Source organism: Pinus tabuliformis, chromosome 3_1 (genome assembly GCF_031772625.1).
Source record: "Pinus tabuliformis cultivar Carrire ecotype Pingquan chromosome 3_1, CPIR1, whole genome shotgun sequence".
In the NCBI taxonomy this organism is placed as follows: domain Eukaryota; kingdom Viridiplantae; phylum Streptophyta; class Pinopsida; order Pinales; family Pinaceae; genus Pinus; species Pinus tabuliformis.
In genome coordinates, this window is record NC_142301.1 from 661298218 (window position 1) to 661322258 (window position 24041).

At 33.1% G+C, this 24041-nt stretch overlaps 1 long non-coding RNA gene across 1 annotated transcript in view; it reads left to right on the forward strand.

Annotated features, from left to right (window-relative positions):
- The first annotated feature begins 15237 nt into the window (after positions 1–15237).
- The window catches only part of LOC149188847 (uncharacterized), a 264370-nt gene continuing 255566 nt past the window's right edge, over positions 15238–24041 (forward strand). Inside the window, exons 1-4 of the long non-coding RNA XR_016256310.1 lie at positions 15238–15390; positions 15577–15781; positions 16289–16373; positions 16458–16533. This is a non-coding gene — a long non-coding RNA (uncharacterized LOC149188847). The remainder of the gene's footprint in view (positions 15391–15576; positions 15782–16288; positions 16374–16457; positions 16534–24041) is intronic.

The window sequence follows — 24041 nt, forward strand, 5'->3', positions numbered from 1 at the left end:
AGGATTCCTTGATCTCAGTGATCCTTGAGTAGCCTGTACTCCTTCCCAGGGCCACAAAATAGTTTGGGTTTGTGTGTAATTAGTACTTAGTACTGGTCTGTGTGATTTTGGATTATGTTGTGCACGTTTTTATTATTGGGAGGAGAAATCCAATCCTTTTGAACTCTCAAAAGACATTACCATTATAAATTTATCTTTGCACAATTATTTACTCATAGGTAGTAAAGGTTAATCATTCATAGATTTAAGAATGTTTTTTCTTTTTCTATTTAGTAATGATTATCATATTAGATGTATTTAGATTTTAATTTAGAATTTTAAAGATTATTTTATCTTTTAAATGTTAGTAATACTTTTTTAGTAATGATTATCAAATTATATTGGGTATTTGGATTTTAATTTAGAATTTTAGAGATTATTATATCTTTTAAATGTTAGTGATGATTATAATTTTGGATGAGATAGTTAAATTTTAATTTAGAATTTTAGAAACTATTATATTATTTACTTGTTAAAAAATATTGTTAAAATAATGTATATTATTTTATTTTTTAAAAGGAGATTTTAGTTTGAAATTATAGAAATTTTATTTTTTACAAATATTTATTTATTTGTAGGAATCATAGAGATGCATTATGGATATAAAATGTATAAATGCTTTCCAAATCCATTTTGATTTCATATTTCTATTTTATATTTTTATAGCAAAGCTTATATGAAATTCACAAAACTATTGTAATATCATACTTTGGTTTTGTAATTTTATAACAAAGTCTATGGGAATCAAATAAAGTCTAGGGGGTAAATAAAGTGATTTTTAGAGGTATTTTCCAATATGTAGTCAAATTAAGGGTATTGTGTGCTATGTGAGAGGTTCATGCAGCTATCTGATGGGAATTTAGAAACCATAATATAACATTTTCTCAATAACTTGAGCATAAAGACTATATTTTGGCCAAACTCACTCCCATATTAAGGAAAATAGAAAAGAATACCTATCAAATTGCTTTACACTAGAGGATCATTTCAAAATATTGCAAATGAGGTCCACAAATTTGGTCAAAGCTAGCATAGTGCATATTCTACATAGTGATCATCCCAATTCAATTGGAGATGGAAGTTTTTCCCAAGCACAAGAGAGTTGAAATTTAAAGCTTCCCCTACAAGGTAATTTCAATCCTCTTATAGGTGTTTTGCTTGGAATCTTGTGAATAGCCACAACAAATATATTTTCTCCTATAATCAATGACATCCTTATTCTCCAATTTATAGACATGATGCAATATTAGTTTGTTTTTCTAAGGTCTCCAAATAAATCTTTTAGCATGACTCATTTCTCCACTTCTTTATAGATGAGGATGAATTGTGATACACATGATAAACTTCTTTAGAGTACAACCAATTAAATAAAAAAAATATTCTTCAATGAATTAATCACAAATTTTTCCAAATAAAATAAGTAATTTACTAATATAAAATTTTAATGTATAGGCTAATGCTGACTCAAAAGCAAACTAATTATTATACATTTAGTTTATCAAATAAAATAAGTGTGCAGTTTAAGTGATTGATGTTTTTTTAGGCTAGAATTTAGAATTTTAGCACAAGATTGTGTATTTTCATTGTTTATATTGTGTTTTTCAACGCATAAATAATTTCAGCATTATAAAAAGCCCCATAAAACTTCAAATTGACTAAATTACAAAGTTCAAATTTACAATTTCAAACAATCTCTATCAAATTTCGACACCAATTACAAAAATAAACACATTAAATAATTATACAACTTTCTTTATTACCTTTTAATTTCTACTCATTATTATTTTTTAAAGTATTTTTTATTAAACTGATATTAGATTACATAATATCAAAATCATTTTATCAAGCTATATATCAAATTACATAAATTCTAATTCTTTTGCAATGATTTGCCAAATTTAAAATCAGACAAACCGCAAAAGTTATTTTTTTTGTCCCAAATATATTTGGATACATATTAAAACTTAAACCTGCGATGCAATATTCCACAATACTTTTAAATTCCAAATAAAATAGAAAAATCATATAGCTGAAACCATAAAAAACATGTAAAAATATCAATGATATTTGAAATGATTAGATTAGATAGGCTTGCAGAATTTGGGTTATTGCTAAGGTCCTCAATCCAAACAAAATTTTCATATTTTTCCAGCAACAAAATAATTCTTTATTTTTTCAATATATTTATATTTTTCTTATTTTCTAAGTAAATTACCTCTCGAACAAAACCCTGAAAAATATAAGACATGGCAGCGTAATTAAAACCCCACCATTTCCATATTAATCGGAGATATGTTATTTGCCTATTTAAAAAATTCACAAATGAAAACAGACGAGCAAAGCCACACCCTTCTTGACTCTCGCTGGAGTAGTCGTCCTCTGCGCCAACCTGAGATATTTAATAATTTTATTAAAATTGTAATAATGGTGGAATATTAAGAATCATTAATCAAAATTTTACAAACTTTATTCCAACGTAAACACACACCCACTTCGATTGAAGTTGGAAACAATAAAAACCATGCTTGTCGAATATTTGAAAGATGCATTGAAATTGAACTAGAAGTGGGATGTTGATGGCAAGCCCACTCCTCCCAAAAAGCTATCAGATCAGAGTGATTGTGACCGTTTGAAAGGCAGAGTATATAAGACAGCACGTTCTCATTTTCATAAAATCTTCTCTGCTCTGCATCGCATTGGCTTCCCTTGTTTTCTGTCCATCTTTGTTTCCTTTATTGCATGGCCATACATTTTGGGATTTAAATCGTTGTTTGGGTTGGTTTTTCACATTTTGATTGTAATTGTTGCTGTTTTGTTTTTGGTTTTTCTTCCATTGTTTGCCCAGGCGATTTTATTTTGTGGCTGTTATGTAGAGCAGAAGAATCTTTAAAGAGAAATCCTCGTTATCATTTCGGTGGAGGAGCAGGTACGCGTTTGTTTTTCTCTATATATGCCTTTTACTCGTAATAAATTTGTACTGTGAACAGCCGGCTGGCTATATCTATAGAACACACTTTATTCATTATCTCTATTTCACAGTGAAGCAGTGGAAAATCACGAGGACATTATAGCGTAGATACAGTGCTTTTGTTTTCTTTAGCAGTTTTTGCCATTATAGCGTAGATACGGTGCTGTTGTTTTCTTTAGCAGTTTTTGCTTAATGGTTTTGACGTGCATAATAAATTTGCAACAGGTGAAGAAAAGGGTTTGCCTTGGAGGGAAAATATGAGACGAGCAGCTTGGGTTTCTAATTTGTTTTTAATATCTGTTCATCCGTTTCAATCCGTCTGAGCCGCGTTGTTTATCTTGCAGTGAAACTGGGGAGATGTGACGGTACAAGATTACGAACGTTCCACATGATATTCGTACACTTTTCTGCCTCATTGATTGTATTCGGTAAGGGAAGTACTGATTTCTTTTTCAGTTTCTCAAAAAAGAGAGAAAACAATTGGTTGATCTCTCTGCAGTTACAAATTCTGTCAATCCATGTTGGCAAGCGTTCGGTCATTTCTAGGTACGATGGACACAAGGATGCCGTAGGTAAAGGTCTAACATCATAGCAAATCAAGGTTAACATTGATTTATTCAATATTGCGCCGTGCCTTTGCAGTCTTTCCGGGCCATATTTTATTTTATTTTGTTTCAAAGAGCCGTCATAGTTGTTTTATGGTATTCTAAATAAGGTACGACTTATCAAACTGTTTTTATTTATCATATTGGCAAGGGTTTTAATTTTTTGAAGAGTCATTGATATAGATCGTTTGCACCCTTTAATATAATTTTTTTGCAGTGATTAATTATATGAAACATGTAAAAGAGGGAAACAGAGGGCCTCCCCACAACGAATTGAAGATCACGACCTTAGGTATGTTTTGGTTTATTTGAGCCGTGATTCAATATCTGTCTCTCCATTTTACAAATGGTTTGCGGTTGAATTGCAAGGAGAAAGTACTAAGAATACGTGATGCCTCTAGTATTTTTCTCACTGAAATGAGGGAGAGGGCGGAGAGCATATTAGAGCATTACATGAGGTATTTTCATACTCATTTTATGTGAAGTGGGCGTAGGTACAGCCTTTTTCATACTATCCATTTAGGTAAAACCGCTAATCCTGTCGAACATGCAGTTAACCTAGTTAATGAGTCTTGCTAATTAATTGTAAAATAATTATATAGAGATATGTATCGCAAATTTGACTAAAAATGATTCTTGAAGCAATGTTATCTGGAAGTTGCATAGATGATTAATGGAATTGTGTTAGTTGGGGATATAATTCTGTTGCAGGATGTACGGCAAAACAGAAGAACGACAGGAGAGATGAAATCCATTGGAGTGGAGGAGCTTGATAGATGATTTTCCTTGTTGGAGAGCAGAGTTTTATTTGTAAGAGTTTCTTCTCAGGTTTGGAGAGGTTAAACCTTTTTGAGTATGTCTCGAGTCTCCAACTTCTGGCTCAGCAGGTTTTCGAGTCAATTCCGGTTTCCAGGTTTGGATTTCGGTCAATTGCTGATGAAATTTCGATTATTCTGTTCCCGAGGCTACGGATATTGATGATTCGAATTCTAATTCAGACTCTGGTAAAGATTCTGATGATTCTTATATCGAGGTTCAGGTTATTGATTATTTTGGTCCTAGATTAAGCCTTTTCATTGATTATTTGGATTTATAGATGACAATTTATTTGGGAGCGGATGATTTTTGTTTTGTTTTGATTTATGGTTTCAAGTGAGCTCTGCTTTGAAGCAGGTTATAAGGTTCACCATTGAGAAGGAAGATAATGTAAGAAATGTTTTTAATTCAGCCTAAACGCTGTCCCATTTTTTCCATAGGTATGTTTGCTTGTTTGGTTTTCTTATCGTTTATATATAGCTAGAATGGTTCCATTTTGTCCATAGGTATCTTTGCTTGGTTTTCTTATCGTTTATATATAAACTAGAATGCTTGGTTTTCTTATCGTTTATATATAAACTAGAATGATGGTACTGATTGATTTTTTATTATTATTATTATTGTTGCAGTAGTCATTGCAGAGATGAGATACCATGCTGGAGGAGAGACAATAAAAAATAGAACAAACTACCCATCTGAATCAGCTAGATACGCGTTTTATCATATGCTCAGTTGGTTGTTCTAAATCAAACAACTAACCCTGGCTAACGCCATAGATTATATGATTTTTCTCTTTATTGCCATTTTAAATTCAACAGCTAACACCTAGGTTATATCATTATCCTTTTTATTTCTGTTTTCTATTAAATTAAGCAGCACTCAACATTTTTAATCAAAACTCTATTTCCCTGAAATTTCAGGGAAGGTGATGACATGGAAAACGAAATTCAGATTTCAGGGAAGGTGATGACATGGAAAACGAAATTCAGATGATTATATTGGCGAGTTCTGTAGGTGTATTAATGTCATGTACTATTTAAGTCAAATTTCATGTTGTTCCTTATTTTTGGGGATTGTTTTCATCAAGATTCCTTGATCTCTTGATCCTTCAGTAGCCTGTTCTCCTTCTTAATGCCACAAAATAGTTTGGGTATGTGTGTAATTAGTATTTCTTGATCTTGGATTATGTTGTGCACGTTTTTATTATTAGGAGGAGAACTAGAATCCTTTTGAACTCCTACAAGATACTACCATTATAAATTTATTTGTGCAAAGATTATTTACTCATAGGTATAAAGGTTAATCATTCATGAAGAGAACTAGAATCTTTTTGAACTCCTACAAAATACTACCATTATAAATTTATTTGTGCAAAGATTATTTACTCATAGGTATAAAGGTTAATCATTCATAAAGGGTTTTCACAAATACAAGTTTTTATGTTTTATCACATTACATAGAATTTGAGAGACTGTTATATCCTTCAAAAGTTGTGAGTGATGCTTTTTCAGTAATGATTATCTTATTAGATTAGGTATTTGGATTTTAATTTAAAATTTTAGAGATTATTATATCTTTTAAATGTTAGTAATGATTATTATTTTGAATAGGATAATTAGATTTTAGTTTAGAATTTTAGTGACTATTATATTTTAAAAATATGGTTAAAAAGATGCATATTATTTTATTTAAAAAAAAAAAGATTTTAGTTTGAAATTTTAATTTTTTTTTACCATTTTTACAAATATTTATCTATTTGTAAGAATCATAGAGATGAACTATGGATATAAAATGTATAAATGCTTTCCAAAACTATTTTGATCTCATACTTCCATTTTATATTGTTATAACAAAGTTTATGTGAAATTCACAAAACCATTGTAATATCATACTTTGGTTTTGTAATTTTATAACAAAGTCTATAAGGTACACAAATCTACATAGTGATCATCCGAATTCAATTGGAGATGGAAGTTTAAATTTAAAGCTTCTCCTACAAGGTAATTTCAAATCCTCTTACAGATGTTTTGCTTGGAATCTTGTGAACAGCCACAACAAACATATGTTCTCTTATAATTAATGATATTCTTATGCTCCAATTTATAGACATGATGCAATATTAGTTTGTGTTTCTAGAAGGTCTAGAAATAAATTTTTGATCTTGACTCCCTTTGTCCACTTCTTTATAGATTTTTTCTGAAGGAAGATGAGTTATGACCCACATGATAAACTTCTTTAGAGTACAACCAATTAACTAAAACAAATTCTTTAATTAACTAATTAATTACAAATTTTTGAAATAAAATAAAATAAACTAATTAATTTACTAATATAAAATTTTAATGTATAGACTAATGCTAACTCAAAGGCAAACTACTTATTATACATTTAGTTTAGACAAAGATAATAAGGGTGCAATTTAAGTAATTGACGTTTTTTGGGCTAGAATTTAGAATTTTATCACAATATTGTGTATTCTCATTGTTTAAATTGTGTCTTTGAATGAAAAATGATTTCAGCATAATAAAAAAACCCATGAGACCCCCAAATTGAGTAGATTACAGAGTTCAAACTTACCATTCCAAACAATCTATATCAAATTTTGAATAAAACCAACTAAAAAACAAACACATTAATTAATCAAACAACTTTCTTTATTCTCTTTTAATTTTCACTTATTATTATTTTTTAAATAAGTATTTTCCTATTAAATTGATATCAGATTACATAATATCAAAATCATTTTACTATGATCTATATCAAATATAAAATCTAACTTTTTTTTACAATAATTTGCAAGATTTAAAATTAAACAAAATCACAAATATTAATATTTTTTGTCCCAAATATTAATATTTTTCTTATTTTCTAAATAAATTACCTCTCTATTTTATTTTTAAAATATCACTTTAAACTATATAGAACAAAACCCTGAAAAATATATGACATGGCAGCGTAAATAAAATCCCACCATTTCCATATTAATTGGAGATATGTTATTTGCCTATTTAAAAAATTCAAAAATGAAAACAGATGAGCAAAGCCTGACTCTCGCTGGAGTAGTCCTCTGCGACAACCTGAAATATTTAATAATTTATTAAAAAATTAAAAAATGAAAACAGATGAGCAAAGCCACACCCTTCTTGACTCTGGCTGGAGTAGTCGTCCTCTGCGGCAACCTGAGATGTTTAATAATTTATTAAAATTATAATAATGATGGAATATTAATAATCATTAATCAAACTTTTACAAACTTTATTACAACATAAACACATACGGCCACTTTCAGTAAAGTTAGAAAAAAAACCATGCTTACTTGATATTTAAAAAATTAGTTGTATTTTGGGTAATTTTTTGGAAGTCTTTTTTATAGGTTTTGTTTTTCTTTTTGTTTTTTTAGGAATTTGGTAGGAATTTATTGAAATTACAAGTTTGATGAATAAACTTGCACGATGAAAATACGTTAAAGTTTTTTAAGATGTTAAATCTATATATAATAAAAAAACCAATTTATATAAGATAAATCAAAATTTCATCTCAAAATTTTCAGCCAAATTCTTACCCATGAACGTCAAAAAAAAAATTCACATGAGAAACAACTTCTTTAGAAAGTTGATTGCATTCAAATTGTACTGGGACGTTGATGGCAAGCCCACTCCTCCCAAAAGGCTATCAGATCAGAGTGATTGTGACCTTTTGAAATGCAGAAGACAGCACATTCTCATTTTCATAATCTTCTCTGCTCTGCATCGCATTAGCTTCCCTTGTTTTCTGTCCATCTTTGTTTCCTTTGTTGCATGGCCATGCATTTTGGGATTTAAATCGTTCTTTGGGTTGGTTTTTCACGTTTTGATGGTAATTGTTACTATTTTGTTTTTGGTTTTTCTTCCATTGTTTGCCTAGGCGATTTTATTTTGTGGCTCTTATGTAGAGCAGAAGAATCTTTAAAGAGAAATCCTGGTTATCCTTTCGGTGGAGGAGCAGGTATGCGTTTGTTTTTCTCTATATATGGTTTTTACTAATAATAAATTCGTACGGTGAACAGCCGGTTGGCTATATGTAACGCACTTTATTCATTATTTCTATTTTACAGTGAAGCAATGGTAAATCACGAGGACATTATAGCGTAGATACAGTGCTTTTGTTTTCTTGAGCAGTTTTTGCCATTATAGCGTACATACAGTGCTGTTGTTTTCTTGAGCAGTTTTTGCCATTATAGCGTACATACAGTGCTGTTGTTTTCTTTAGCAGTTTTTGCTTAATGGTTTTGACGTGCATAATAAATTTGCAACAGGTGAAGAAAAGGGTTTGCCATGGAGGGAAAATATGAGACGAGCAGGTTGGGTTTCTAATTTGTTTTTAATATCTGTTCGTCCCTTTCGATCCGCCTGAGACGCGTTGTTTATCTTGCAGTGAAACTGGGGAGATGAGACGGTACAAGATTACGAAGGAGCCAAATGATATTCGTACATGTTTCTGCCTCATTCATTGTAAGGTAAGTACCGATTTCATTTTCAGTTTCTCAAAAAAGAGAGATAACAATTGGTTACTCTCTGCAGGTACAAATTCTGTTCATCTATGTAAGCATGCGTGCTATCATTATCGGTATACTCTCTTCTGTCAATCCATGTTGGCACGCGTATTTCTGCGTCTATGTGCTTCATGTCCGTTGCGTTAATTATACAATGGACACAAGGATGCCGTTGGTAAAGGGCTAACATCATAGAAAATCAAGGTTAACACTGATTTATTCAATATTGCCCTGTGCCTTTGCAGTCTCTCTAGGGCATATTTTAATTCATTTTGTTTCAAAGAGCACTCGTAGTTGTTTTATGGTATTCTAAATAAGGTACGTAGTATGTATCAAACTGTTTTTATTTATCTTACTGGGTCATTGATATAGATGGTTGGCGCCTTTTAATATATTTTTTTTGCAGTGGTTAATTATTTGAAACATATAAAAGAGGGAAAGAGAGGGCCTCCCCACAACGAATTGAAGAGGTCGACCTAGGTATGTTTTGATTTATTTGAGCCGTGATTATTGATCTGTCTCTCCATTCTACAAATGGTTTGCGGTTGAATTGCAGGAGAAAGTAAGAAGAATACATGATGCCTCTAGTATTTTTCTCACTGAAATGAGGGAGAGGGCGGAGAGCATATTAGATCATTACATGAGGTATTTTCATAAATTCATACTCATTGTATTTGAAGTTGGCGTAGGTTCAGCCTTTTTCATACTATCCATTTAGGTAAAACCGCTAACCCTGTCGATGATGCGGTTAACCTAGTTAATGAGTTTTGCTAATTAATTGAAAAATAATTATATAGAGATCTGTATCGCAAATTTGACTAAAAATGATTCTTGAAGCAATGTTATCTGGAAGTTGCATAGCTGATTAATGGAATTGTGTTAGTTGGGGATATGGTTCTGTTGCAGGATGTACGGCAAAACAGAAGAACAACTGGGGGAGATGAAATCCATTGGAGTGGAGGAGCTTGATAGATGATTTTCCTTCGTGGAGAGCAGAATTTTATTTGTAAGAGTTGCTTCTTAGGTTTGGAGAGGTTAAACCTTTTTGAGTCAGTCTCCAGGCTCTGGCTCAGCAGGTTTTCGAGTCAATTCCGGTTTACAGGTTTGGATTTCGATTCAGATTCAGATTGCAGATGAAAATTTCGATTATTCTGTTCCCGAGGCTCCGGGTTTTGATGATTCCAATTATAATTCAGACTCTGATCAAGATTCTGATGATTTTTATATCGAGGTTTCAGGTTATTGATTATTTTGGTCATAGATTAAGCCCTTTCATTGATTATTTGGATTTCAGGATGACAATTTATTTGGCAGCGCATGATTTTTGTTTTGTTTTGATTTATGGTTTCAAATGAGCTCTGCTTTGAATCAGGTTATAAGATTCACCATTGAGAAAGAAGATAATGTAAGAAATGTTTTTATTTCAGCGTAAGTGCTGTCCCATTTTTTCCATAGGTATGTTTGCTTGGTTTTCTTATTGTTTATATATAACTAGAATGGTTGTAGAGATTGATTTTTTTCGATCTTTTATTGCAGTCATTGCAGAGATGAGATACCATGCTGGACGAGAGACAATTAAAAAAAGAGAACAAACTACCCATCTGATTCAGCTAGATACACGTTTTATCATATTCTCGGTTGGTTATTCTAAATTAAACAAATAACCCTAGCGAACACCATATGTTATATGATTATTCTCTTTAATGCAATATTAAATTAAACTCAACAGCTAGGTTATATGATTATTCTCTTTATTTCCAGTTTTCTATAAAATTAAGCAGCGCTCAGTATTGTTAATTAAAACTCTATTTCCCTGAAATTTCACTAAAGGAACTAGATGACAAGGAAAACAACTTTTCGCAAAAACCATATGATTATAGATGATTACATTGGCCAGTTATGTAGATGTATTAATGTAATGTATTATTTGAGTCAAATTTCATTTTGTTCTTTATTTTTGGGGATTGTTTTCATTAAGATTCTTTGATCTCAGGGCACTCTTATTTCTTACCCCATAGAAAAGTTAATGCAGTCTGACATGCTACGGAAATAGCAGTTTCCTTACATTTATATTTCCCTCAAAATTGACTTTGGCACTTCAGCAAGGAAACTGCTATTCCCCTTGCATGTCAAACTGCATTAACTTTTTTATGGAATAAGAAATAGGAGTTGCCGATCCTTCAGTAGCCTGTACTCCTTCCTTAAGGCCACAAAATAGTTTTAGGTCTCTGTGTAATTAGTACTGGTCCGTGTGATCTTGGATTATGTTGTGCAAGTTTTGTGATCTTGGATTATGTTGTGCAAGTTTTCCTTAAGGCAACAAAATAGTTTTGGGTCTCTGTGTAATTAGTACTGGTCCGTGTGATCTTGGATTATGTTGTGCAAGTTTTTATTACAGGTCCATTAATTGTCAAAAGATACTACCATTATAAATTTATCTTTGTACGGATTATTTACTCAGACGTATAAAGGTTAATCATTCATAAAGTCAAGAATGTTTTTTTGTTTTTTCACCGGTATAAATTTTTATATTTCTAAAAAGTTTTTAGTAATCTGATAAATGACTTATAAAAAGTTTTTAATGATCTGATAAATGCTTTCATTTATCACATAACATGGATATTTGGATTTTAATTTAGAATTTTAGAAATTTATATGTTCAAAATGTTAGTGTTGTTTTTTAGTAATGATTATCACATTAGATTAGGTATTTGGATTTTAATTTAGAATTTTAGAAACTATTATATCTTTCAAATGTTAGTGATGATTATAAAGTTGGATGGGATAATTAAAATTACTTTGGAATTTTAGTGACTATTATATCATTGGGGTGTTTAAAAATATGGCTAAAAATATGCATATTATATTAGTTTTTAAAAGGAGATTTTAGTTTGTAATTTTTAAAAATTTACCATTTTTACAAATATTTATCTATTTGTAAGAGTCACAGAGATGAACTATGAATATAAAATGTATAAATATTTTTTAAATCCATTTTGATCTCATACTTCCATTTTATATTTTTATAGCAAAGCTTATGTGAAATTCACAAAACCATTATAATATCATACTTTGGTTTTGTAATTTTATAACAAAGTCTATGGGAATCAAATAAAGTCTAGGGGGTTAAATAAGGTGATTTTTAGAGATATATTCCAATATGTATTCAGATTAAGGGTATTGTGTGCTATGTTAGAGGTGAGGTTCATGCAATGAAGCCGCCATGATGGGAATTTAGAAACCATAATAAAACATTTTCCCAATAACTTGAGCATAAAGACTATATTTTGGCCAAACTCACTCCCATATTAAGGAAAATAGAAAAAAATGCCTATCAAATTGCATTACACTAGAGGACCATTTTAAAATATTGCAAATAAGGTCCACAAATCTGGCCAAAGCTTGCATAGTGCATATTCTACATAGTAATCATCCCAATTCAATTGGAGATGGAAGTTTTTCCCAAGCACAAGAGAGTTGAAATTTACAGCTTCTCCTACAAGGTAATTTCAAATCCTCTTATAGGTGTTTTGCTTGAAATCTTGTGAATAACCACAACAAATATATTTTCTCTTGTAATCAATGATATCCTTATTCTCCAATTTATAGACATGATGCAATATTAGTTTGTTTTTCTAGGTCTCCAAATAAATCTTTGAGCACCATTTCTTTATATATTTTTTCTAAAGGAAGAGTACAACCAATTAACTAAAAAAAATATTCTTCAATTAACTAATTAATTACAAAATTTTTGAAATAAAATAAAATAAAATAATTAATTTACTAATATAAAATTTTAATGTATAGACTAATGCTAACTCCAAGGCAAGCTAATTATTATACATTTAGTTTAGACAAATATAATAAGGGTGCAATTTAAGTAAATGATGTGTTTTAGGGCTAGAATTCAGAATTTTATCACAAGATTGTGTATTTTCATAGTTTAAATTGTGTTTTTGAATGTATAAATGATTTTAACATTATAAAAAAACCCAAGAGACCCTCAAATTGAGTAAATTACAGAGTTCAAACTTACAATTCCAAACAATCTCTATCAAATTTTGAACAAAACCAACTAAAAAATAAAACACATTAATTAATCAAACAACTTTCTTTATTTTTATTTTTTTCACTTATTATTATTTTTTAAATAAGTATTTTTCTATTAAATTGATATAGATTACATAATATCAAAATCATTTTGCTAGAGTCTATATCAAATTACATAAAATCTATTTTTTTGTAATGATTTGCCAAATTTAAAATAAGACGAACCACAAAAGTTAATATCTTTCCTCCCAAAATTTTGGATGCATATTAAGACTTCATTATGCAAGACAATATACTATAATACTTCTAAATTCCAAATAAAATAAAAAATCACAAATTAACCAAAACCATAAAAAAAACATGTGAAAATATCAATAATACTTGAAATGATTATATTAAATAAACTTCCACCATTTATTGCTAAACTCCTCCCTCCAAACAATTTTTTCATATTTTTCCATCCAACAAAATAATTCTTCATTTTTAAGATATATTTGTATTTTTCTTATCTTCGAAGTAAATTATCTCTCCATTTTACTTTTAAAATATCACTTTAAACTATCATAGAACAAAACCCGCAAAAATATAAAAATATTTGACATGGCAGCGTAAATTAAAACAGATGAGCAAAGGCACACCCTTCTTGACTCTCGCTGGTCAGGTCGTCCTCTGCGAGAAACTCAGTATTTAATAATTTATTAAAATTGTAATAATGATGGAATATTAAGAATCATTAATCAAAGAATTACAAACTTTATCCCAACATAAACACACACGCCCAGTTCCATTAAAGTTGGAAAAATAAAAACCATGCTTATCAAATATTTAAAACAGAGATCCATTGAAATTGAACTAGAAGTGGGATGTTGATGGCAAGCCCACTCCTCCTCCCAAAAGCTATCAGATCAGAGTGATTGTGATCGTTTGTAATGCAGAGTACATATCTCTGCGTCGCATTGGCTTCCCTTCTTTTCTGTCCATCTTTGTTTTCTTTGTTGCATGGCCATTTTTGTGTTGTTTTTTTCAGGTTTTGATTTAATGGATGCTCTTTCTTTTTGGTTTTTCTCCCATTCTGTTTGCGTCGTTTGCCCAGGCGATTTTATTTTATAGCTGCTATGTAGAGCAGAAGAATAGCTAGAGAAGAAATCCTCGTCATCCTTGCGGTTGAGGAGCAAGTATGACGAGCAAGTTTGTTTCTCTGTATATATACATTTTACTAATAAATTTGTACCGTAAACATCCGCCTATATGCATAGAACAGTTTTTATTCATTATTTCTATTTCATAGTGAGCAGTGGAAAATCGCAAGGGCTTTCATCGTACATACAGTCCTGTTGTTTTCTTTAATAGTTTTGACGTGCATAATAAATTTGCAACAGGTGGAAAAATGGGTTAGCCATGGAGGGAGAATATGACACGCGAAGCTTCGGTTTCTAATCTGTTTTGTGTTTTCTCATTTGTTTCTAATATCTGTTTATCCAATTTCAATCCGTCTGAGAAGCGTTGTTTATTTTGCAGTGAAACTGGGGAGATGAGACGTGCCAAATGATATTCGTACACTTTTCTGCCTCATTCATTGTATTCGGTAAGGATAGTACCGATTTCTTTTTCAGTTTCTCAAAAAGAGGATAACAATTGGTTACTCTCTCTGTAGGCATGCGTGAGATTATTATCGGTTTACTCTCTGCACTTTAAATTCTGCCCATCCATGTTGGCACGCGTATTTCTGCGTCTATCTGCTTCATGTCCGTTGCCTTAATTATACAATGGACACAAGGATGCCGTAGGTAAAGGGCTAACATCATAGAAAATCAAGGTTAACATTGATTTATTCAATATTGCCCTCTGCCTTTGCTGTCTTTCAGGGCGTATTTTATTTTATTTTGTTTCATAGAGCCGTCATAGTTGTTTTATGGTATTCTAAAAACGGTACGACGTATCAAACAGCTTTTATTTATCATACTGGCAAGGGTTTTAATTTTTTGCAGAGTCATTGATATAGATCATTTGTACCTTTTAATAATATATATATATATATATATATATATATATATATATATATTTTTTTTTTTTTGCAGTGGTTAATTATTTGAAACATGTAAAAGAGGGAAAGAGAGGGCCTCCCCACAACGAATTGAAGACGACGACTTTAGGTATGTTTTGGTTTATTTGAGCCGTGATTAAATATCTCTCTCTCCATTTTACAAATGGTTTGCGGTTGAATTGCAGGAGAAAGTACGAAGAATACATGATGCCTCTAGTTTTTTTCTCACTGAAATGAGGGAGAGGGCGGAGAGCACATGAGATCATTACATGAGGTATTTTCATACTTTTTATGTGAAGTTGGCGCAGGTACAGCCTTTTTCATACTATCCATTTAGGTACAACCGCTAACCCTGTCGAAGATGCGTTAACCTATAATGAGTCTTGCTAATTATTTGTAAAATAATTATTTAGAGATCTGTATCGCAAATTTGACTAAAAATGATTCTTGAAGCAATGTTAGCTGGAAGTTGCATCGAGGATTTAATGTAATTGTGTTAGTTGGGGATATGGTTCTGTTGCAGGATGTACGGCAAAACAGAAGAACGACGAGTAGATATAAAATCCATTGGAGTGGAGGAGTTTGATAGATGATTTTCCTTGGTGGAAAGCAGAGTTTTATCTGTAAGAGTTGCTTCTTAGTTTTGGGGAGGTTAAACCTTTTTGAGTCAGATTTCCTACTCTCCAGGCTCTGGCTCAGCAGGTTTTCGAGTCAATTCCGGTTTCCAGGTTTGGATTTCGATTCAGATTCAGATTGCTGATGAAAATTTTGTTTATTCTGTTCCCGAGGCTCCGGGTTTTGATGATTCCAATTCTAATTTAGACTCTGATAAAGATTCTGATGATTCTTATATCGAGGTTCCCGTTATTAAGATTGCTTTGATGTGGCTTGTTCTGTTCCGGTTCCATTTTGTTTTAAGGAGCGATATAGAACATTCTGATGTATAGCATATGTAGAAGTAAGCTCAGAATCAGACCTTTAGATAAATACTTCATTGACATATCATAGACTTTGATGCAAAATGATGTAAAAGAAAAATATGCATATTTACTTTCTTTATTATATAATGAAAGCTGGTTTTTTTTCTTTCTGAGAAAAAGATTAAGCCCTTTTATTGATTATTGACTAAGCCTTTTTATTGATTATTTGGATTTCAGGATGACAATTTATTTGACAGCGCATGATTTTTGTTTTGTTTTGATTAATGGTTTCAAATGAGCTCTTCTTTGAAGCAGGTTATAAGGGTTCACCATTGAGAAGGAAGATAATCTAAGGAATGCTTTTATTTCAGCCTAAGAGCTGTCCTATCTTTTTCCATAGGTGGGTTTGTTTGTTTGGTTTTCTTATCATTTATATATAACTAGAATAGTTGCAAATATTGATTTTTTCAATCTTTGCTCGCAGTCATTGCGGAGACGAGATAACATTCTGGAGAAGGAGAGACAATAAAGAATACGACCAAACTACCCGTCAGAATCAGGTAGATACACATATTTTCATTCTCTCTGTTGGTTATTCTTAAAAAAAACCTAACCCTAGCTAACAACGCAGGTTATATGGTAATTCTCTTTATTGCTAGTTTTCTAGTAAATTAAGCTATGCTCAAAATTATTATTAAAAATTTGTTTCACTGAAATTTCACTAACAGTAGGAGAAGCAACGTTTCTTAAAAATCAAATGATTATAGATGATTACATTGGCCAACTATGTAAATGCATTAATGTCATATACTACGTAGGTGGAATTCCATGTTGTTCCTTCATTTTTGGGATTGTTTTCATCAAGATTCCTGATCCTTGAGTAGCGTGTATTCCTTCCTTGGACCACAAAGTAGTTTGGGTCTGTGGTCATGATTTGGACGACGTCAGTTAGTGCTGTTTTGTGTGTGATCTTGGGTTATGTTGTGCACGTTTCTATTAGGAGCAGGAGAACTCGATTCCATAAGAACTACCATAAATTCACATTCGCACCAGTTATTTACTGGTAGGTATAGCTATTGATCATCCATAGAGTTAAGAATGTTTTTTTACAATGAAATACAAATATTTGTGTTTCTAAAAGTTAATTATCACATTGAATGGGGTATTTGGGTATATTTGTATTTCTAAAAATTAAGTATCACATTGTATGGGTATTTGGGTTGTAATTTAGAATTTTAGAGACTATTATATCATTCAAGTGTTAGTAATGATTATCACATTAGATGGGATATTTGGATTTTAGTTTAGAATTTTAGAGGTTATTATATCATTCAAGTTTTTAAAAGTATTGTAAAAAAAATGCATATTATTTTTTTTTAAAGGGATTTCAGTTTGAAATTTTAGAGTATTTGCTATTTTTACAAATATTTATCCAATTGTAGGAATCATAGAGATTCACTGTAAATATAGAATGTGTAAATGCTTTCCGAATCCATTTTGATCTTATACTTCAATTTTGTATTTTCATAGCAAAACCTATGTGAAATTCACAAAACTATTTTAATATCACACTTTGGTTTCCATTGAGAACTACAATAGAACATTTTCTCAATAACTTGAACATAGAGACTATATTTTGGCCAAGCTCGCTCCCATATTAAGGAAAATAGAAATAATATCTGTCAAAGTGCATTACACTAAATGATTATTTCAAAATATTGCAAATGAGGTCCACTAATCTGGCTGAAGCTTGCTTAGTGCATATTCTACATATTGATCATCCCAATTCAATTGGAGATGGAGGTTTTTTCCAAGCTCAAGTGAGTTGAAATTTACAACTTGCCTCAGAAGGTAATTTCAAATCTTCGTATGGGTGTTTTGCTTGGAATCTTGTCAATAGCCAAAACAAATATATTTACTTTTCTAATCAATTATATCTTTATTCTCCAATCCATAGAAATGATGCGATATTAGTTTGTCTTTCTACAAGGCCTCCAAATCAATCTTGAGTATGTCAATAGATTGTTTCTAAATGAGGATGAGTTGTGATGCACAAGATAAACTCCTTTGGAGTCCAACCATATTGAGTTGAGCTTCATCTTTTGCACTACAGTTTTTTCTAAACTCAAATAAAATATACTTATTATTTTAGCTAGATGATTTTAGTCTTTTTTTCATTAAATTATGTCAAACTCTTTCCACTCATTCAAGTCATTTGATACTCAAAGACTTTGAGTCTTTCTACTAACAAGATAATATTTGTTTTTCTTATGTGGTTCACGGATCTTGGAAATTGATGACTGCTACGTCCACCGAATATTTGTACTAGGTAGACCCACACGAAGGGATCACTTCCTACTGGCTCAACCATGAAACCTGACCATGAGAGTGTCGAGAGAATTGAACCTGTGACCTCACCATATCAAAGGTGCTTTAACGATGGGGACTTGACCAGTTGAGCTAACCCTCGGGGCTACTAACAAGAAGATAAGATTTACTATACATGTTTCCCTTATTAATCATGGTTGGATTTTTTCAAACTCTACATATTCAAACTAAGGTTTGTTTGCTTAGAGTGAATCTTTTGTTATCTTGATGTTGCAATATTTGAACTAGTTACCAAATAGATTTTCCCAAAAATAAGCTAACAAAATCACTGTTTTACAAACCAGCCGTTTCGAAACCGACTCGGTCGAGTCGAACCGTTTCAATAGCCTGAGGACTGACCCGGCCAAGTAACTGGTCCGGTTGACTGAGTCACACATGACTCGGCCGAGTCATCCAATGACTCGGCCGAGTCATGTGTGACTCGATCAACTCGGCTGGGTCCGATATGACTCGGCCGAGTCACAAGGGGACGGCTGGGCAGCGTAAAAACATAAAAAAAAATTCATTTTTTTGGTATTTTTTCAAATGTTTAATGCAGTTTTCATGTTGTCTAAGGTAGGAAATCTACTCTCTAGCCATATATTTTCTTAGAAAACTGACCAGACATTGCCCAGTAAATTAATGTATGTGTGTTTGTTGCGTAATTGTTGTGAAAATGCCCGCGTGTTATTGTTCTATGTCTGAGATATTTTGAAAGATAAGGGTTTTTATGTAATGCATTGATATATGTCCAACATAACCAATCAGACAAAATTTAAGTTAGTTTGACCTAATTTCCTTTCTATATGCCCACATTTCCAATTTGGCATGTGAAAAGGGTTGTCAAAGCAATGGATATTTCCCAAAACCCAAAAGTCATTAAAACTTTATGAAAAACATGTTAGTTGGATCTATTTATCGCGCTTTCACCCCACTTCATTGTGTTATCATTTCTTTAATTGTACTGTCATTCAACCCCTTTTCCACATACCTAGTGTAGGCACAAGATCAAAGTTGAAAGGGTGTGTTGCACCTTATATAATCAGATGGAAATCCCAGGGAGAAAATGAAAAACCAAGGGAGGAGAGGTGGTTCGTTTTGAGACCAGAAGTTTAGAGATGGTAAATGCTGACCCTACAATCTAACTAGCATTCAAACATACAGGATGCATAGCTTTATGTGGAAAATTCAAACACATGGCCACCACTTTCAGCTTGCCAGTTTGTTTTCCCTCAGTTGTAAAGGTGACAAGGTCAAGGTCTCTATTTATACACAATTTGTTGCTTGATTGAAGGGACACGTCTCTGGAGGTCACCGACTATGTATTGCCATTGGGTACCATTTTGATATAGTGGATTGGTTCATGAGCCTACTTTGATCATATGTTGTCTTCCATCTATATTATAATGCTGTGTGTTTGGAAACATGAATGAAAATCTTTAAAATTATGTTTAAAATATTTAAAATTATGTTTTTTAATAAAAAAAATAAATATTTAATGTATTTTTTACAACGACCGAGTCATTGAAATCGAGCCGGCCGAGTCATTACCGTTTCGGAGTCGGAGTCGGAGTCGATCCTCGGCCGAGTCGGAGTCGGAGTCGGAGTTTTAAAACATTGAACAAAATATATGTTCCCTCATGAATCACCATATGAAATCATTTGCTGTGAGATCCTAGTAACTATTTTGGATTCTAGCCTTCATGGATTCTGCCTCAAGTCCAAATAATTGGATCCTCTTGGGAAAGAGGCCTTCATGTTCCTTTTCATTTGTGGACCTTGTCTCCCTCTACCTCCTTTTTGTGCATCACATTTCTTATGACCTTCCTCTCTTTTGTCTAGCATCATCATTACCGAAAAAATTGCTGTGCCTATTCCCACTCATATTTATGGAGTCTCTTTTCCTTTCTGTTGATTTATTAGACAATGCTATGCATTTTTTGCTACAATATGTAATATTCAATCAACCTTGCTTCTTTCTTCTTGTTTTAATCTCTTGGTATCCTTTTCACTTTTGTAAAGGAACACACTACTTGAACATCATTTTGCTCCCTCTTTCTTTCTTATTTTCGTAGGTAATGGAATAGTTTAGTAACGTCTTTTCCATAGGCGAGATTGCATACCTCTAACACTATTAATAGCATGGAACCTTGTACAACATTACTTTGCACATTGCCTTCCTTGATCCATTGATCATCCATGAAGGTTATATAGGAGGACATGTATTCTCTTATCATTGTTAGTATCCTAGGAACTTGGACGACTTGCTTTTCCAGGCTTCCTCCAATTACTCTATCCCTCTTTTTGGTTTTCCCTTTTGGTTTCCCTTTTCTTGTAATAACTTGCTTGCTTGCATACTCCACACGGTGTGCCCCACTCTAGCTAGCCTTTGGTTCAAAACCATTGTATGGCCTGCCTCTTAGGCTTGTTTGCATCCCCAAGTTGTTTTCTTTCTGTTTACAATTATTGTAGCATTGCTAACAACATTGTTGATGATCCATGTTGCCAAACCCTATGTTAGTCCTTTGTTCATTTGTTCCATGTTTCTCTTCATTCTCTCTTCCCTCCATGCTTCAAGCATAAGCCTAACTACTTTAGCTTTCTTGTCTTCAGTTGTCCTAACATTTCTAATAGGTTCCTCTAATATCTTTGGGGAAAGTTTGCTTGTTCTTTTCTATTTTTTGAGTGACAAATCCACTGTTTCTTTTCTAAAATGTTTGCCTAGAAAACTTGGAGATTTAGTGCTTCCCCTTTCTTATTTTGACCTCTTGGCCTCCATTTAAACCTCTTTACCTCTTCTTTTGGACTCTTCCCACTTTGGCATCTTGGCCTCCATTTAAACCTCTTTACCTCTTCTTTTGGTCTCTTCCCACTTTGGCATTTTGGCCTCCATTTTAATTTCACCTCTTCTTTTGGCCTCTCCCAGCTTTGGCATCTTGGCCTCCATTTTGCCTTACAATCACCCTTTTCTGGCCTCATGACATCTCTTTTTGGTCTCGTACCCCGTTTTGTGGCCTCTCAACCTACCTTTAGTTTCTTGGCCCTTCTTTTGTGCTTCTCAACAACTTTTTTAGACTTTGGGTTTGTTACCCACTAGATTGTGGTTAACCCCCAAGGGAAAAAAATTCCCATTTGATCTAGCTTGTAATGTTCCTAATTGGAAAATTAACAGTAATTACCAAAAATGCACTAGCTACAACAATTAAAATTTCACCATGCAAACACAAATTAGTACACTAAGGAAGTGAGGCAAAGTGTTGAGCCATTTTATTAAATTTTAAGTTGGAATTGAGTACAATGGAGTGAAATGATAGAACCTGGGCTTATTACTGCAAGCATGTAATACCCAGGTGAGAATCTAAGTAAAATCTCCAGCTGAAATGGCTCAATCTGTCCAAATGCATTGCTAAGAAATTTCTGCTGTTGCCGGAGGAAAACTGTGAAATGAACCCTTAAAATTGCTCCAAAAATTATGAAAAATTAGAGGAAGGCTCCTCATTCCCCAACTAACAAAACCAAGAAAAATCTCATAGACCCAAGTGGCAGAATGGCTTCCCCAAATAACTACGCCCTGCTCTAGGAATATTGTTGTTGCTGGATGGCTTCAACCCTTTGTTTTGGGCCTCAAAAGTATTGAGAAAAATTTACCAAATTAACTGAGGCCTCTCCTCATAAAACCCACAAAAACCCAAAAATATTTTGGGCTAGTTCCAGCTGACCCAGAAATACGCAAATTTGGACGAAATTCCTAACAAGTGGGTTATGCGTCCCACCAAGACTATTTGCTGCAAAGTAGCTCCAATTTCCTCCCTCAGCTGTTGGAATTTCCTCTACAAAATTTCTCTGGAAAAGAACAAGAAATCTCAACTCAACTCCTGCACAAATCTCCACTTCAATCTATATGCACTGTAGATGGCGTAAGAAAACCCCTGTGCAGGCCTTAATGACAGAAATTCAGCCCTTTTGATAACAATGTTCTTTGCCTTTGAAAATATCCAAGAAAACTCGTCCTCCATTGAGGAAAATTTTTTGCAAATTCTCAGCCTCAAGATCCACCAAATGCTAGCTCTCCAAAATGCCACGAGTTCCACAATTGCATCTCTTGCAACCCGTTCAAGCTGAAATATCTCTGCAATTCAACCCTCCAAATACCAAATTATGCTCACAAATTCTCTTCTAGAGTGACACTCAAAGTTCACTGAAGAAGAGTTGGAATTCCTGCTTGGAAATTCCTTGTGCTAAACAACACTGGTTGACTTGGCTTAAGCAGCTCAAGAAAACCCACCAAAATTAGAAATGAAATGCCAAAATAGAATGATCAAAATGAGGCTTTAGCCTTCCTTTTATTGTTGTTTTCCCTTCCTCATACCATGGTTCGATTTCTCTCACACTATGCTTTGATAGCATGGTTTGATTCTTCCCATGGTTTGATTTCCCTTTTTGGTAACCTCCACAACTTATCTTCACTTTAATTTTGTTCTTTTCCTAAGTCCCAACCTTTGCCTTTTCTCCAAAAAATTACTTAACATCTCCACAACTTATTTCTCCTAAGTTTTTTTTATCTAATCTATATTAATCGCCAAAATTACAAAATTGAGAATCTCCTTGGCAAAATTTATAACTGGGGACATGATAGTCCTCCTTGCCAAAAAATGCTTGTCCTCAAGCAATGCTCAAACAAGCGTTCTCTCTAACTGTTGATCACCATTATCACCACCAATAATATTAGGGTCCCAAATGTGCCACTGAGTTAATCTCGATCTTTGTACTGTCCTGTCATGAAGGAATCCTTCGATACTAGGATCCCAAGCCATCCTGATTAATGTGAAACACCCCTTGCTCCACTCGCTGTCTGGCCAGGTATATGTACCAGAAGCCCTCTGCATACTATTAATAAGTAGAGCATCATGATAATGTAGAAATCTGTCCAACTCCCCATGAAGCTTCCCTACCAAGTAGTCCACCTCATGCACTCCAAGAGTAAACTCCTAAAGATACAACCCAATTCGTGGGGATGAAGTCTCTCCTGCATGAGCTACCCCTAATATCCTCCTGCATGACCAACCTTCCATGCTAATGAAGTCCTCCATGCCATTAGCAAGTCACCAAAGACCAATGGAAGATTTGAATGATCTCCCCCTGCAGTAGCTAGCTCATCCCTAAAGATCGTTGAGCTGTCAAGTACTGTGATGCCCGGGTCCCACGCTAGTCTCAGAAGGGTACCACCATGCTATCGCTGCGCTACTTTGATTCCATCACGCGCACATTGTATCCTCCTCCACTGAAACTTGGTGGTGAAATACTAAGAAAGGCCAAGGTCATCTTGCCCAGGTATCTCTATTATGTCAATATCTACCCATCCATTGCTAATCCTAGTCTTGAGCTGCAATTGAAAAATCTTGCCTCGCCATACAATGGAGGCCTCAACGATCCCCCATGTTTCAACCCCAAGGTGAACTATATCACCCTTTGTTATGGTCCTGCTCCTTACGAAATGGAGTGGCCTATCAGTGAACGGAATCCCTAGACCCCATAACCAGATTTGCTGCGACGTAGTCCTTATGACTACTGAAATCCACCTGCCCCACATCTCTCCTCCCTACATGCAATCGATATATATACTCCACTCATCATGAATCAATCTAGTGCATGCAAAATTGCCTTGCGCCTGTCATACCACACTGTGGGATCTGCTATCCTG